At 46.5% G+C, this 13,247-nt stretch overlaps 2 protein-coding genes across 7 annotated transcripts in view; both read right to left on the reverse strand.

Annotated features, from left to right (window-relative positions):
• Positions 1 to 5,704, reverse strand: part of CHN1 (chimerin 1) — a 221,635-nt gene extending 215,931 nt beyond the window's left edge. For 2 of the 4 annotated variants that reach the window (XM_057318752.1, XM_057318747.1), the window contains exons 1-2: positions 5,580 to 5,704; positions 2,036 to 2,159 (exon numbers count right to left, since the gene is read on the reverse strand). The gene's annotated coding sequence lies outside the window, so the exon portion shown is untranslated. Of the gene's footprint in view, positions 1 to 2,035; positions 2,160 to 5,306; positions 5,348 to 5,579 lie in introns of all 4 variants that reach the window. The other 2 variants (XM_057318751.1, XM_057318748.1) reach the window with 2 other exon arrangements.
• A 2,658-nt stretch (positions 5,705 to 8,362) lies between these two features.
• The window catches only part of ATF2 (activating transcription factor 2), a 95,922-nt gene continuing 91,037 nt past the window's right edge, over positions 8,363 to 13,247 (reverse strand). For 2 of the 3 annotated variants that reach the window (XR_008961497.1, XR_007188437.2), the window contains 2 exons: positions 9,079 to 10,009; positions 8,363 to 8,927 (listed from right to left, as the gene is read on the reverse strand). The gene's annotated coding sequence lies outside the window, so the exon portion shown is untranslated. Of the gene's footprint in view, positions 10,010 to 13,247 lie in introns of all 3 variants that reach the window. The other variant, XM_057318740.1, reaches the window with a different exon arrangement.

Raw genomic sequence — 13,247 nt, forward strand, 5'->3', positions numbered from 1 at the left:
CAATGTAGGAGAGCTCCTATTTCTCCACATGCTCGTCAACACTTGGTATGATCAGTCTTTTTAATTTTAGCCATTCCAATAGGTGTGCAGAGGTAGCTTGCTAATTTTGACTGAAGAGACATGAGGGGGGAAAAGAAAGACTGGTTCGGATTCATTTCAGAAAAGATGCCTGTCAGTTCATCTCATGCTACTTGGGTTCCCTCAAGCTGCCTTAGTTATTAATCCTGGTGAGTCCAGTTCTTCAGCTGATTTTATGATTCTAAAAGCCACCCTATGCCTTCTAATACATTTCTTTTATCTTCAAGTTACCAGGATAGGCCTCTGTTGCTTGTAGCCAAAGACTCCCTTTTCTACAGGTGGCTCTGTTTACTGCTGGCCTGGCAGGCCTTCCCTCACCGTCTTCTGGCAACAAACCCCACCCATGCCCTAACTACAGCATCTTTGTCTCTAGATCCTATTGCCTCGAAACGAAGATCTATTCCTCTTAGACTCTGGATACATGAGCCAATAAACTCTCTTGTTTAGTTTACTCTAGCTTGGAGTCAGTTTTCCGTCACTTAAAACTGTCAGAAATCACCCTGTGCCCCAACGTCCCCGGTCTGTCTTGTGCATGTGTACCCAGAGCCAAGCATGAGGCCTGGAAATCAGCAAGTGGTGATTAAATAAACGACCACAGTCTTAAAATCAGAGACAATTTTTTTAAAGCTGTAAATAACAGGAAACTGGAAAGGTTGCTTGGAGAGGCATCATGGGTAAGCGCCCGCAGCCGGACTGCCGAGGTGTGAATCTCAGCTCTGCCATTTATCAACTCTGTGACCTTGGGCATTTACTAATTTCTCTGCGTCTCAGCTTCTGAAACCCTAAAATGTGGATGATAATAGGACCTACCTCATAAACTGATGAGGATTAAATTAGTTAATTTGCAAAAAAAGCATTTAAATCATGCCTGATACATGCAAGGTGTTTTGTTGTTGTTGTTGTTGTTTGTTTTTTTTTAATCTTTGTTTTGTTTTGTGATACGGATAATTTTTGGATGACAGAGCCAAGACTGAAAAAGACTTTGATGTGTGCTCTTAAGGAATGATATGCTAAAACCTTAGTTACTAGTCATGGGATCTTAGACAAAGTGCTGACTTTCCCTGAGATCGCTTTTTTACTCTTTAGCCAGGCACATACAAAGACCTGCACTCTGGCTCAAATAATTGAGCATAAGGTGGTTTAAGTGAAGTTCATGTAATGAGGATCCTGAGTTTGGGGAGTGGCACGTTAGCTGACTGTAGGTTCATCAGGAGCGAGTAGAAAGGCAAGGCTATCATAGAACTTGCAAAGATTAGACTGAGCTGCTAGCAACAGTGTCAATTAAAGAAGATTAGAACCCTTGGGTCCTCCGCTCCGTGCTCATCCTACAGAGAATACAAACTTAGAGCTTGGACAGGCTGGAGAGCCTCGTGGAGAGGGAGAGAAAGGGAGGTAGCAAACCCGTAATTTGAACAGATAAGAGCCTTCAAAATGCTCGCTCTGAATGACAGGAGACTCAGAGAAGATGACATTACCGTCTTCAAACACTTCAGAAACCGTCCTGTGGAGGCCTTCATCCGACCTTCCAGAAGCCCAGGGTGGAAGGCCACAGAGCGGTCTGGTGATGGTGAGGGCTGCCCTGCAAAGCTGCAAGCCCCTGACCCCGGAGGAGCGGGGTGAACGTGAGTTCAGGGGCATATTAGCAAAGAACTGTGGGAGGGAGGGATCATCCAGGACTGCTCGGTTTCGTTTCACATTCTAAAACTACCTGACTCTACGGTTTGAGTTTTCGGTTTGTTTTTTAGATTCAAAGGGGGTTAACCAAATACTCGATCCACGAGCTGCAACTTTTCAAAAGCAGCAGCAGCTGCATGTGTTGGCTGCCCTTTGCCCGAAAAGCCCCATGGGAGTGGAAGAGCCTCAGCTGCCCCCCAGCACCGATCGTCCCCGGCCGGTCCCGTCTCCGGGATTGTGCCCAAGCGGTTAGAGTTGAGTCTACGTTTGCTCTTGCTTTTACCTGTGGCCACAGCGTCGGAAGAACGCAGAGTCAAGCCCTGCTTCTGTCCTGGTGTGATGTGAAGACGAAGCCTTGTGAATCCGTCTGACTGCAGTTTTTCATTTTGGTCACTTCCCTCTCAGCCCTGGAGGCACAGAAGACGGGGCCGATGTTCAAATCTTGTCTGCAAGGACATTTCTTTCTGAAGAAAGAGTGTCCAGAATGTTTGCTCACAGAAACACCACTGCCTAGTGGAGCCCACACTAAGTAAACACAAAGGAATTAAAAATGAATCAGGGGGACCAGAATTAATTTGTTTACTCCACAGTGGAAGTGGTTTACTTTTCCTTAAAAAACAAAACAAAACAAAAAACCCAAAAAACTTCTTTCCCATCCTTCCTTTCCAAACACTGCTCCAACCTATCTTTTTTAAAAAAAAAGAAAAAGAAAAAACTAGGAAGGTAGTATATTAAGACTTTTGTTTAAAAGTCTATTTTTTTAGGGGCGCCTGGGTGGCTCAGTTGTTAAGCATCTGCCTTCGGCTCAGGGCGTGATCCTAGCGTTCTGGGATCGAGCCCCACATCGGGCTCCTCCGCTGGGAGCCTGCTTCTTCCTCTCCCACTCCCCCTGCTTGTATTCCCTCTCTCGCTGGCTGTCTCACTCTCTGTCAAATAAATAAAATCTTTTAAAAAAAATAAATAGGGGCGCCTGGGTGGTGCAGTCGTTAAGCGTCTGCCTTTGGCTCAGGGCGTGATCCCGGCGTTCTGGGATCGAGCCCCACATCAGGCTCCTCAACTGGAAGCCTGCTTCTTCCTCTCCCACTCCCCCTGCTTGTGTTCCCTCTCTGGCTGGCTGTCTCTCTCTCTGTCAAATAAATAAATAAAATCTTTAAAAATAAATAAATAAATAAATGTCTATTTTTTTTAAAGAATCCATTTCTTGGACATTGTAGACCAAATAGCAGTGAGAAACAGCCCATGGACACTCTGAGATAGATAGATAGATAGATAGATAAAGAAAAGTAAGTATCTTACAATACAGAAATTCTTAATTAAATACAGCTGTTTATCCAAATTTAAACAATTTAAACTTCTCAGACCTCTATTGTTGCTTTTCCTAGAAATTTTGTTTTTGTTTTGGTGCTTGATTTTTTTCTGATTTTTCTGATTAAAGTAATATATAATCCTTGTAAAAAAAAATCTGGAATATTAGGAAAGAAAGTTATGAAAAATTTTCTGGATTCAGAAATTGAATATAAAAATAAAAAACGCACATTTCAGGTGGTTAGTTTTACACTTCTTCAGTGTGCTTGAGCTGTTTTTATTCGTAACACTTCTGACACCGAATGTGTTAGGTTTTTCCCACCTCAGTTGATCCTCCAACTCCCAACGACGTCTAGATGTTCCACAGTTCGGCTCTGACGCTAACTCCTGAAGTTAGCACAGACCTTACAGGACTGCCCGGCCGAAAGTCTGACATGGTCACCCGTACTTCTGACCAACCAACCAGCTATAAATGGGGGTTCCCATGAGCCCCTCCTCAGGTTTGATAATTTGGTACAGTGGCTCACAGATCTCAGAAAAGCTCTTCCCTTACTATTACTGGTTTATCATAAAGGACACAACTCAAGACTAGCTGGAAAAGATGCATAAGGACAGATACGTGGGAAGGGACTTCCATGCCCTCTCTGGAGGGGCACCCTCCCAGCACCTTGATGTGTTCACCAGCCTGGAAGCTCTCTGAACCCCATGGTTTAGGGGGTTTTATAGAGGTTTAATTATGTAGGCATGATGGATGAAATCATTGGCCATTAGTGACTGAACTCAATCTCCAGCCCCGCTCCCCTTCTTGGAGGTTAGGGATGGGGGTGGGACTGTTGCAGCTACAAGTTCCAACCCCCTAATTCTGTCTTGGTCAACCAGCACCCATCCTGAAGCTGTCTGGCTCCCCCACTCCATACCAGACATCTCATGAGCATACACAAGACACTTATCGCTCTCTAGAGAGTCCAAGGGTTTTAGGAGCTGTGTATCAGACACTGGGAACAAAACCCAAATATATATATTTATTATGCCACAGTGCTCCTTTTAGAACTGTTTAAAATGCCCTAACAATAGGTGCTGACTGGTTAATCTTCTTCTGAGGATATAAAACAATTTATAAACACCACTCCTCTGACTCTAAAAGGGTAAAATGGGTCTTCTAGTTTTTAAAAGCTTACTGATCTTTTGAGCTCTTTGAGTTTGTACTGATACAATCTATGCCTAAAACTTCGTTGACCCCTTTGCTAGAAACAGACCAGATCATCAAAGAGTTCTGGGTCAGACAAGAGAAGGCCAGCATCTAAAGACCATCAGCCACATACCTGGCTGACACATTTTAATTAAAATTGTTCGGCTAATGGGTTTTCCTTCTTTGTATGGTTATAAATACCAGGCAGCTTAAGGAACTTCTCCTGGCAATTCCTGGGCCCAGGAGTTCTCTCTGTGTGGCCCTGAAGGGAAGAATCAGCATCACCTGGGAACGTGTTAGAACTGCAAATTCTCAGCCCACCCCACACCTACTGAATAAGAAACTGGGGTGAAGCCCAGCAATCTGTGTTTTAACAAGCCCTCCAGGTGATTCTGATGCCCCATAACATTTGAGAACCACAGCCTTATGTATCCTCTCCCCACCCCCCGCATTGTGAGGAATTTGCTGGAATTGATTGACACAGTCAACTCCAATCACATGTGTGTCTGGACCTGGGTGGTGATGACGCAGGTACATAAATCCATAAAAACTCTCCAAGCTCTACACTTAAGGTCGATCCATTTTACTTGATTAAATCAAACCTCAATTAAAAAAATAAAAGCAGGGTCAAACTGTATTTCTAAGAAAGCGGGCTGGGGCTGGGCTTGTCCCTGTGAATGAGGGTCGTCAGACCCAGGGACCTTGGCCACAGCAGCACAGTTGTCTAACTTGGCCACAGTGGGCCATTCCACCGCACGGCCCGCCAAGGAGGTCTGTGTGCAGCAAACTCGAAGGGATTTAGTGGCGTCATTTAGCGATGAGTTAGTCCCCCGGCAGTGGCCTCAACTTGTTCAGTGTCATCACCGGTATGCCTCCCGGACCACAGACACAGGAAGCCCTCCTATGATACCTGGCGGCAGGCAGAAGACAGTCCCGCTCCCTCGAGCCGCAGCAGAAACCCAGGAGGCAGCGAAGAGCCCCAGCTGACCCGGGCTGCACATACAGCTCTCGGGCAAGAGAGCAGCCCTGGCCGTGAGTCACGCACGCAAGGAGCACAGACCTGCCGAGGCAACCTCTCCTGCTGGCGCCGTCCTCGAGGAGCTGAGAAAGGAGGGGACGTGAGGCACACGAAGTGTCCCGCAGGGTCACGGCCCCCAGCAGGCATCCGTCCCCTGGCCCGGCTGCGAGCGCGTGAGGCGCAGAGCCCCGGGAGCCCCGGCGCCAGTGCTGCAGAAATCCTCCGCCACAGCCGTGGGTTCCTGTGTGTCCTGAAACGAAAACAAACAAACAACCCCCCCACCCACCCCGCTTCCGGCCTCCCATCCCGACCCACCAAGAACCGCTGTGTTGATTAACCACCGCTCGGCCGTTCTTCGGGGAAAGCTTGCTGCGGGTCGCAGCTGGGCCCCCTTGGGCTGATCGCCGCGCCGCTGGGAATCGCGAGCCTTGCGCGGTGAACGCGCGGTGGAAAGAACGGGTGAGGAAAAACGTCACCAGCAGGTGGACCCAGAGTCCAAACTAGGCGGTGCTCATGCGCGGCCCCGCCGCCTCTCCCACCCAGCCCGAGCCCCCGCGTTCCCTCTGCGTCCCCGTTGTGTTTCCGAGCCGCTCGAGTGGCGTCAGAAGTAACTTCTGCATTCGAGGGCTCCCCTGCAAGGCGTTGTCTCGTCCAGCCTCGCCCGGCTGAACTAGAAACAACTGTAAAATCACGCCCGGGGAAACCCCCTCTTTCCCAGACCGCTTCAGCCTGGGAAGCAGGTCGCCGAGGCAGCTCGGGCTCACGCCCCACTCAGTTTTGTTTCTGATGCTTCGCTCGCACCACTTTCCCTGTGGGGGATGCTGTGGGATCCGTGGGCTACCCAGCGTCCACGCTTGCTTTCTATGGTGGGTGAGTCTTCCACTGTCTCAAGCGTTGGTGGGGAAAAGCCCCCCTCCCACTACAGAACGTGAAGTGGACCGGGGGGCCCTCCCTCCACGCGCTGGGAGTCAGCGTGGGCAGCTGGGGACCTGGCCTCCGCCGATCAGACGCTGCCACCCGCGACTTGAACTCTTGAGCAATCACGCTGAGATGAAGGGACCACTGAGAAATTGCTCACTGGGACAACCGGAGGGGCCAGAGTTCTGTGCAGCGCACAGAGGCCCGATTCCGAGTAAAGGCAGGACTGCGGACAGAGAAGAGGGGTGGGGAGGCTGGTGAGCAGACGACCTGGTGTCTGCGACACTACCTGAGGCTTTAGTTCTTAGGGCGCGCTCGGCACGCTGGGCTTGGTACTGTTCTACTCACTCATGTTCCTTTGGGTCTTGAGGAACACACACACGGAGATTACTTACACTGATGAAAAACTGAGTAAGGGTACCCCAGAACAGAGGCTAGAAGAGGGACTTAGGACTTTAGGGAAGAATTCAATGAACACAGAGAGGAGCCAGTTCCTCGTACCTCCCCTGGGCTGTTTGAGCATACCCAGAAATACTCAACAGACACACTCTGACACCCATGTTCCAAATTAATTAGCTTTTAAACTTTCTTAATACCCAAAAGGTATTCTTGATCCCCATCTTCCAAACAAAGAATAAAATGAGGAAAAAGCAAATTTAATATGAGCAGCAGTGGTGAGAATCCCACCCCAACGACGTCCAGGACCGTTGGCCACCAGCCTTCCTGTGATGGTCACTGAAAGGGACAAGGCAGAAAAACAAAGACAGCTCCAGAGGACATGTGGGAACTTTTCCATGACCTGACAGTTCTATGTCTAGAATTATTTCACTCTCGCCCAAATTCCTCTCTCTTGAGCACCAGTCTGCTAAGTTTCTAGCTTTCTTTGGCATGAGTGTTCTATCTTTCAAGGGATTTGACTTCCTCCATCTTGCTTTTCCCAAGTGACATTTTGGCTCACGGCAAACCTCAAATTTCATAATGGCAATGAGGAAGGATGGCCCAGTCCCTAACCTGTCATTCTGTCTTTGCTGATAACCCCTGAGGTCTTGTCTCTCTTGTGGGCTGGACCCCCCTGGCCTTGTGCCAGTGTATACGGACTTGTGCTGCTGACATTGGTGAGTCTTGCCTCCTATTGTCCTGACCCTACCACTTTTCCAGGCTCTCAAGTCTCTCAGCAATGCTGTGCCCCGTCTTTGCAGTTCAAGACCTGCTAGCTGCATTCCTTGCTCTATTCTGGAGGGTCTGGGCCCCTGTGAAGCTGCTCTGGGGCACAGCCATGCAAACAGTCCTCTCATCCACTGCTAATCCACTTCCTGAGATCGTGTTGTTCTAGCACCATCCGAAACACAGCCATCTCGAGGAGGCTTGCAACTTCCCTTGCCATGCGTTGGAAAGCAGGAAACAAGCCCATCTGCTCTGAGTTTCTCCAAACCTATCTGCTGGTCATCATCACTCCTTTACACCAGGATGTTGGCCCCAAACTGGGGGTTGAGGAACAGACCCTAACGTGTGTTGAATACTCACCCCCCCTCAAATCTCTCCAAGCTCCTTCCTAACCCAGAAAGCATGACCTGTATGTCCCATTCTGCAGTTGCTCTTCGTATGGTTTGTGATTCATTTCCACAGTTTCTCAGTTTTAGGAGGCATCCTGAGAATCTTTGTGTCATTCAAGTGCTGCATGCTTGCAGTGGAAAGCCAGGCCTCTCACTACTACCTTTTCTACACCAGGCTGTGTCTGTTTTGAGGGGCGTCTGGGTGGCACAGTCGTTAAGCGTCTGCCTTCGACTCAGGGCGTGATCCCAGGGTTCTGGGATTGAGCCCCACATCGGGCTCTTCTGCTAGGAGCCTGCTTCTTCCTCTCCCACTCCCCCTGCTTGTGTTCCCTCTCTCGCTGGCTATCTCTCTCTGTCAAATAAATAAAATCTTTAAAAAAAAATAAAATGTCTGTTTTGAGAGTCAAAATTGACCTCTAACTTTTTTGTTTTAGACCGGATCCACCATTCCTCTGTAGGACATGCACTTAGAAAACTATTCTGCTTGACGGTTGGGGGAGAGCACTAGCGTAAAGAAATGAAAAGTGTATAATTTAATATTAAACATTACCCCATTACCGAATCCTAGCTCTGTTCCTTTCTAAACTGTGTGACCTTGGGAAAAATATCTGCCTAGAGCATCGGTTATAATTTGCAAAATAGAGAAAATAAATAGAACTTTATTCATGAATTTGTGGTGAGAATGAAATGAGATCATTCATTTAAAGTGCTTGGTGTAATACGTAGCCCAGAGCTCTTGCTTTTGCCCCGTGCCCCCCAACATACTTACCCCTCAATTCCATTTTGTGACGAGGCAGAGTATAATGAAAAATTAAGAGAATGTACTACATATGTGGGACAACGAGGTGATTGTCTATGACAACTACTAACAGGCTGCAGACTCCTTCAGTCCACCAGTACATTAGGCCACGGGAGTGGATTCAACACCCAGAAAAATGTACAGAAGAGTCGAAGGCCATCTCCAAGGCACACCAGTGTTCAAAGGGGGAGCAGACGAAGAGGAAACTTCGAGATGACAGGGGTGGCGGAGAGCAGGGCTGTGTGACATAAGACAAGTCAAGGCACGCAATTCCTCCAGTGAGGAAGGAATGACCGCTTGAGCAAATGCTCCAGAGAGGCCTTGGGAGCCCAGATTCCACCTGGCTAAGGAGTGAAGGCCGGTGAGGCACTGGGGGCAGCAAGTGCCGACAACCTGTAAAGAAGGAAAATTAGGGCTAAAGACAGAGGTGGTCACTGGGGAAGTTTGAGGTTTGTCTGCTCTTAGGGTGGGAGAAACAGCCCATCCTCGCACAGCCCGGTGAGTCAGCGGGGAGGGAACTGGAGAGGGTGGAGGGAGGACCAACCTGAGGTAGCCTGAAGAAAGATGGCCAGATTCAGATGAGAGCATTAGGCTGGCGCTCTGACAGTGAGAGGGAAGGAGACAAAGTGGGTGCAGTTGTTTGTAAGTGTGCAGAGTCGGTGGTGGCAAGTTGCGTGCAGTCCCAGCTGTTGGCATCTCTTTTCTCTGTGACGTCATAGGCAGGGCCGGCTCCTTCAGAGAGATGGCACATAGATCAAGGGCTGGAGAAGGGTGGAGGTGACACGGGATGGGGGGGCGTACAGAGAAGGTGCACCGCAGGGCTCAGTGACCTATCTAAGAAGGCAAACTGTCATCACATGCTAGCTTTGAAAATGAAAAATTTGAAATGTGGGAAGGATATTCTTTTGGGCTTCAAAGCAGAGACTGTATTTATCCCATTGGCTATAAACACTATATTGGAACACATGCATAAAGAAAGGAGTATTCGATGATATTTGGTGCGACAGGATTTTATCTGCCCGGCTTTTAATGGTCCTAAGTCCTCCCCAAACCCCAACTATGTAAGCTCTTTAATGTTTTAATATTAAACTAAAGTTACCTGGTAAAAAAACCCGAGAGTGAATGGATTCCAAATTTTCTACAAGAAACTTATGTTCTCTTGACTTTCCAAAATAGGTCTGTCTACCACTAGGTGGTGTTTTGTTCAATTAATTCAAAAGTAAAATTTTCATTTGATTTCTATCAGAAGGAAAATGTCCTGAAAAGTAAACACACTACCAGCTGCATTTCAGTCCTAATATTTACTTTCCAACTAACTCCAATTTTCTAGACTAGCTATGGTATAAATGAAAACTGTACTTTCCTTAAGTGTGGCACACTGTTCCATTTGTCTCTAAATGGAACGGAAATGAGTAGGTCTCTCTTTTTCTCCCCTTGAAAGGACCCAGGGAACGGCATGATTCAGGAGGCAAGCCCTGTGTGGAAGAGAAGCATGAATGTCGTCTGACCGTGAGATCAATTTGTGTTTACAATTCTTATACCTTTCTTTTAAAATGAAAATTTTGTATTTAAAAATCAAATTCCCTTTTAAATGAAAAATATTGACTAGCTTTTTTACTTTCTTATTTAAATGAGCCTACCTCTCCTAAGGTAAGACATAGGAAGTCTTCTGTAAATTCATGACTTCATTAAAACCCGGTACCTGGCTGGCTCAGTCGGTTGAGCATTCCACTCCTGATTTTGGCTCTGGTCATGGTCTCAGGGTCCTGGGATGGAGCCCTGAGTTGGCTTGCTGCTCAATGTGGAGTTTTCTTGGGATTCTCTCTCTCCCTCTCCTTCTGCCCCCCACCAAATAAATAAATAAATAAATCTTAAAAAAAAAACCCACAATTTTATTAGAACCCGAAATTACGGCTCTCTTATGAAAGTACTCCCAGCTCGAATAACTATTCAAGTAAAATAAATACATTTTTCTCTAATTAGAAACAGCAAAATAGGATTTTATGTATGAACCCAAAGATTTCCTTTCCCTCTGTGTCCAACCTGGGTTGGAACCCGAATTCTGCTACTTACCAGCTCCATGACCTTGGACAAGCCTCTCCCACTCTAAACCAAGGCTCTTCTGCCCATAATACGAGTATCTGTCTCATAAGATTGTCATGGCGAACAGATTTTTTTTTTAACATTGTGAAGTTTTTGGTACAAAATGCTTTATAAATAGCAGATATTAGGTACAAGCGCATTTTTTCTTTCAGAATCACTGATACTTCTGCTTGAAAATGCTGCATAACATACAGGAGCTGTGTAGGCTCTCTCGTTTGCTTTCCCCTCTCTGTTTGGTTCAGGTGTAGCTCAGACATGGGCAGCGACCCCGTAACTTCCCACCGACTCCAGCCATCTTTACTGCCTCCCAAATCCTGTTCCCCTCCCAAATGAGCCCCATTTTCTGTCATCTCATGTCATCCAACTCCCCCCCTCCCCAGCATCCGCTGTTCTCAGATTGGAGTACCCGTGACAGCTCAGTCTGCTTTCCCCAGTTCCTCCTAGACTTCTATGAAACAAAATCATCTGATCTTATGACCCTTGAGGAAACAAACAGGCTCAACAAAGTCCTGAAATCACCCAATGTATTACACATTGGTGCTAAGTCCTCACCTTTCTGACAATGACCCTATAATCCCACAGCAGACTCTGGAGGAGTGCACAGTGTGGGAGCCGTTGGCAAGAAACAAACCAACATTGAGGACTTTGAGAACCAAATGTTTACCCCAGGACTCTACCCCAAGCCCCAGCATGGTGGACTTGGGGCTTTTCCTCCAATGTACCCAGACCTACTTTTACACAGTTTAAAGAGCTCTTCCCCTCCTCCAGCTGCCAAATGAACGAAGGACAAAATCTGGCTATCGGAGAAGTCCCAGCCCAGGGCTGTGCACGCTTTGCGTGGGCCCCTTCCTCTTGTTCGTCTTGTATCAGGAGGCAAGCTGGTGAGGAGGTCCTGGGCCTGGAGCCTCTTTGGCGAGGGTGGTGGCAGGTGACTGCAGACCCAGAGCACGCCAGCCCAGCCGACTGCCTATGGCAATGGCATCCGGTTAGAGTCCAAAGAGAGCTCAAGACGATGCGAGAGTGAAAAGGCCGCAAGGACTCCCTGATGTTCACCGGCCACTTCGGCCTGCTGGTGCGGGGCTGTGCTCTCAGGCTGCTGCTCTCCCCCTACACCAGCCCTTTTGACTGTAAGGTATAGTACAAGTCTGCTATGTCATGTCAGGTGAGCTCCAAAGGACATCTAACTTCAAATCCAACTCTCTGCTGTTGGAATCTTCTTTATTTATGGCACTCTTCTTGCTTTATAGCTCAGCTATGTATTAAAATATTTCAACTATTGGGGCACCTGGGTGGTTCAGTCGGTTAAGCGTCCAACTCCTGATTTCAGCTCAGGTCATGATCTCAGGATTGTGAGATTGAGCCGTGAACTGGGCTCACGCTGGGTGTGGAGCCTGCTTGAGACTCTCTCCCCGCCTCTCCCTCTGCCCCTTCTCCCTTGCTGAACGCGCTCTAAAGAAAAAAATTCAAATATTATATATCTATTTTTATGTATGGGGAAGAGATAGGGTTGCATTCCACATTAGCTCTATCTGCCATCCTGAAGTTCTCCCCAACAGTAACAATTCCAAAATCAAAAAGAAAAAAGTTAAATTATTGGGAAAGCAGACGCACTAGTTTTATTTTCTTTTAAAATATATTTATTTCATCTTATCCTACGCATCTTTTTACATGGTTATAATTCGAACATAAATCATGATTTTAATGCTTGTTTAATATTCATTGGGTTCCCATGCAATGCTTTTGTAGTGAATTTCTTAGCGGCTTCTGCTTGTTGTTCACCAAGTAGAACATAAATATAAGCTAATTTATAGTTAGGTAGATCTGATCTTAAGATCTTGAAATTATTTTTAAAAATTCCTAACTATGGGTCTCCTTCTAAATACACTTTTTCTAATAGACTTTCCACTTAGGAAGATACAACAGTTGTTCTTCTAAGTTTTAGAAAGAAGTTTTTTGAGATGAGTTGCTTAAATTGGGTCGATTTTGGTTTGTCTTGAAGGAGTATGATGTAGTAATGGATCGGTATCTTTCCTCTGTCCAAAGGAGTATTGATATTTCACCCAAATGAAAGAGTGGACCTCAGAGCGTGGTGAGTATGAGAGAAACTAGTCCACAATGGCATTTTAGGGCATCGAATCACTGGCCAGTTATTTCAAATACTAGTCAACTAAATCTACTCTTGCCATAAATATTTGCAATTATTTAATATTACAAATAGCCTCATGAGAAGTAACAAAAGGGGATGGGAATTTGGTCATGGTGTTTGAGTGACCTCAGTCCTACAATTCTAAGAAATTGAATTCTGTAAAGAAGCAGTGAGTTTGGAAGAGGATATGAAGCCTCCCTGAGTGAGATTACAGGCCCAGCCAACACCTTGACTTCAGCCTCTTGAGACTCAAAACGGAGAAGCCAGTGCTGTCATGCCCAGACTTCTGGCCTAAAAAACTGAGATAATAAATAGGTATTATAGTAAGCTGAGAAGTTTGTGGTAATTTGTTGTACAAATAGAAAATGAATGCATCTTTTACCCAGTGATTTTTGTTTTATTGAGTTATCACTGACATTTAACATGATATTAGTTTCAGGTGTACAACATGATTTAATATTTGT

Source organism: Ursus arctos, unplaced genomic scaffold (assembly GCF_023065955.2).
Source record: "Ursus arctos isolate Adak ecotype North America unplaced genomic scaffold, UrsArc2.0 scaffold_1, whole genome shotgun sequence".
In the NCBI taxonomy this organism is placed as follows: domain Eukaryota; kingdom Metazoa; phylum Chordata; class Mammalia; order Carnivora; family Ursidae; genus Ursus; species Ursus arctos.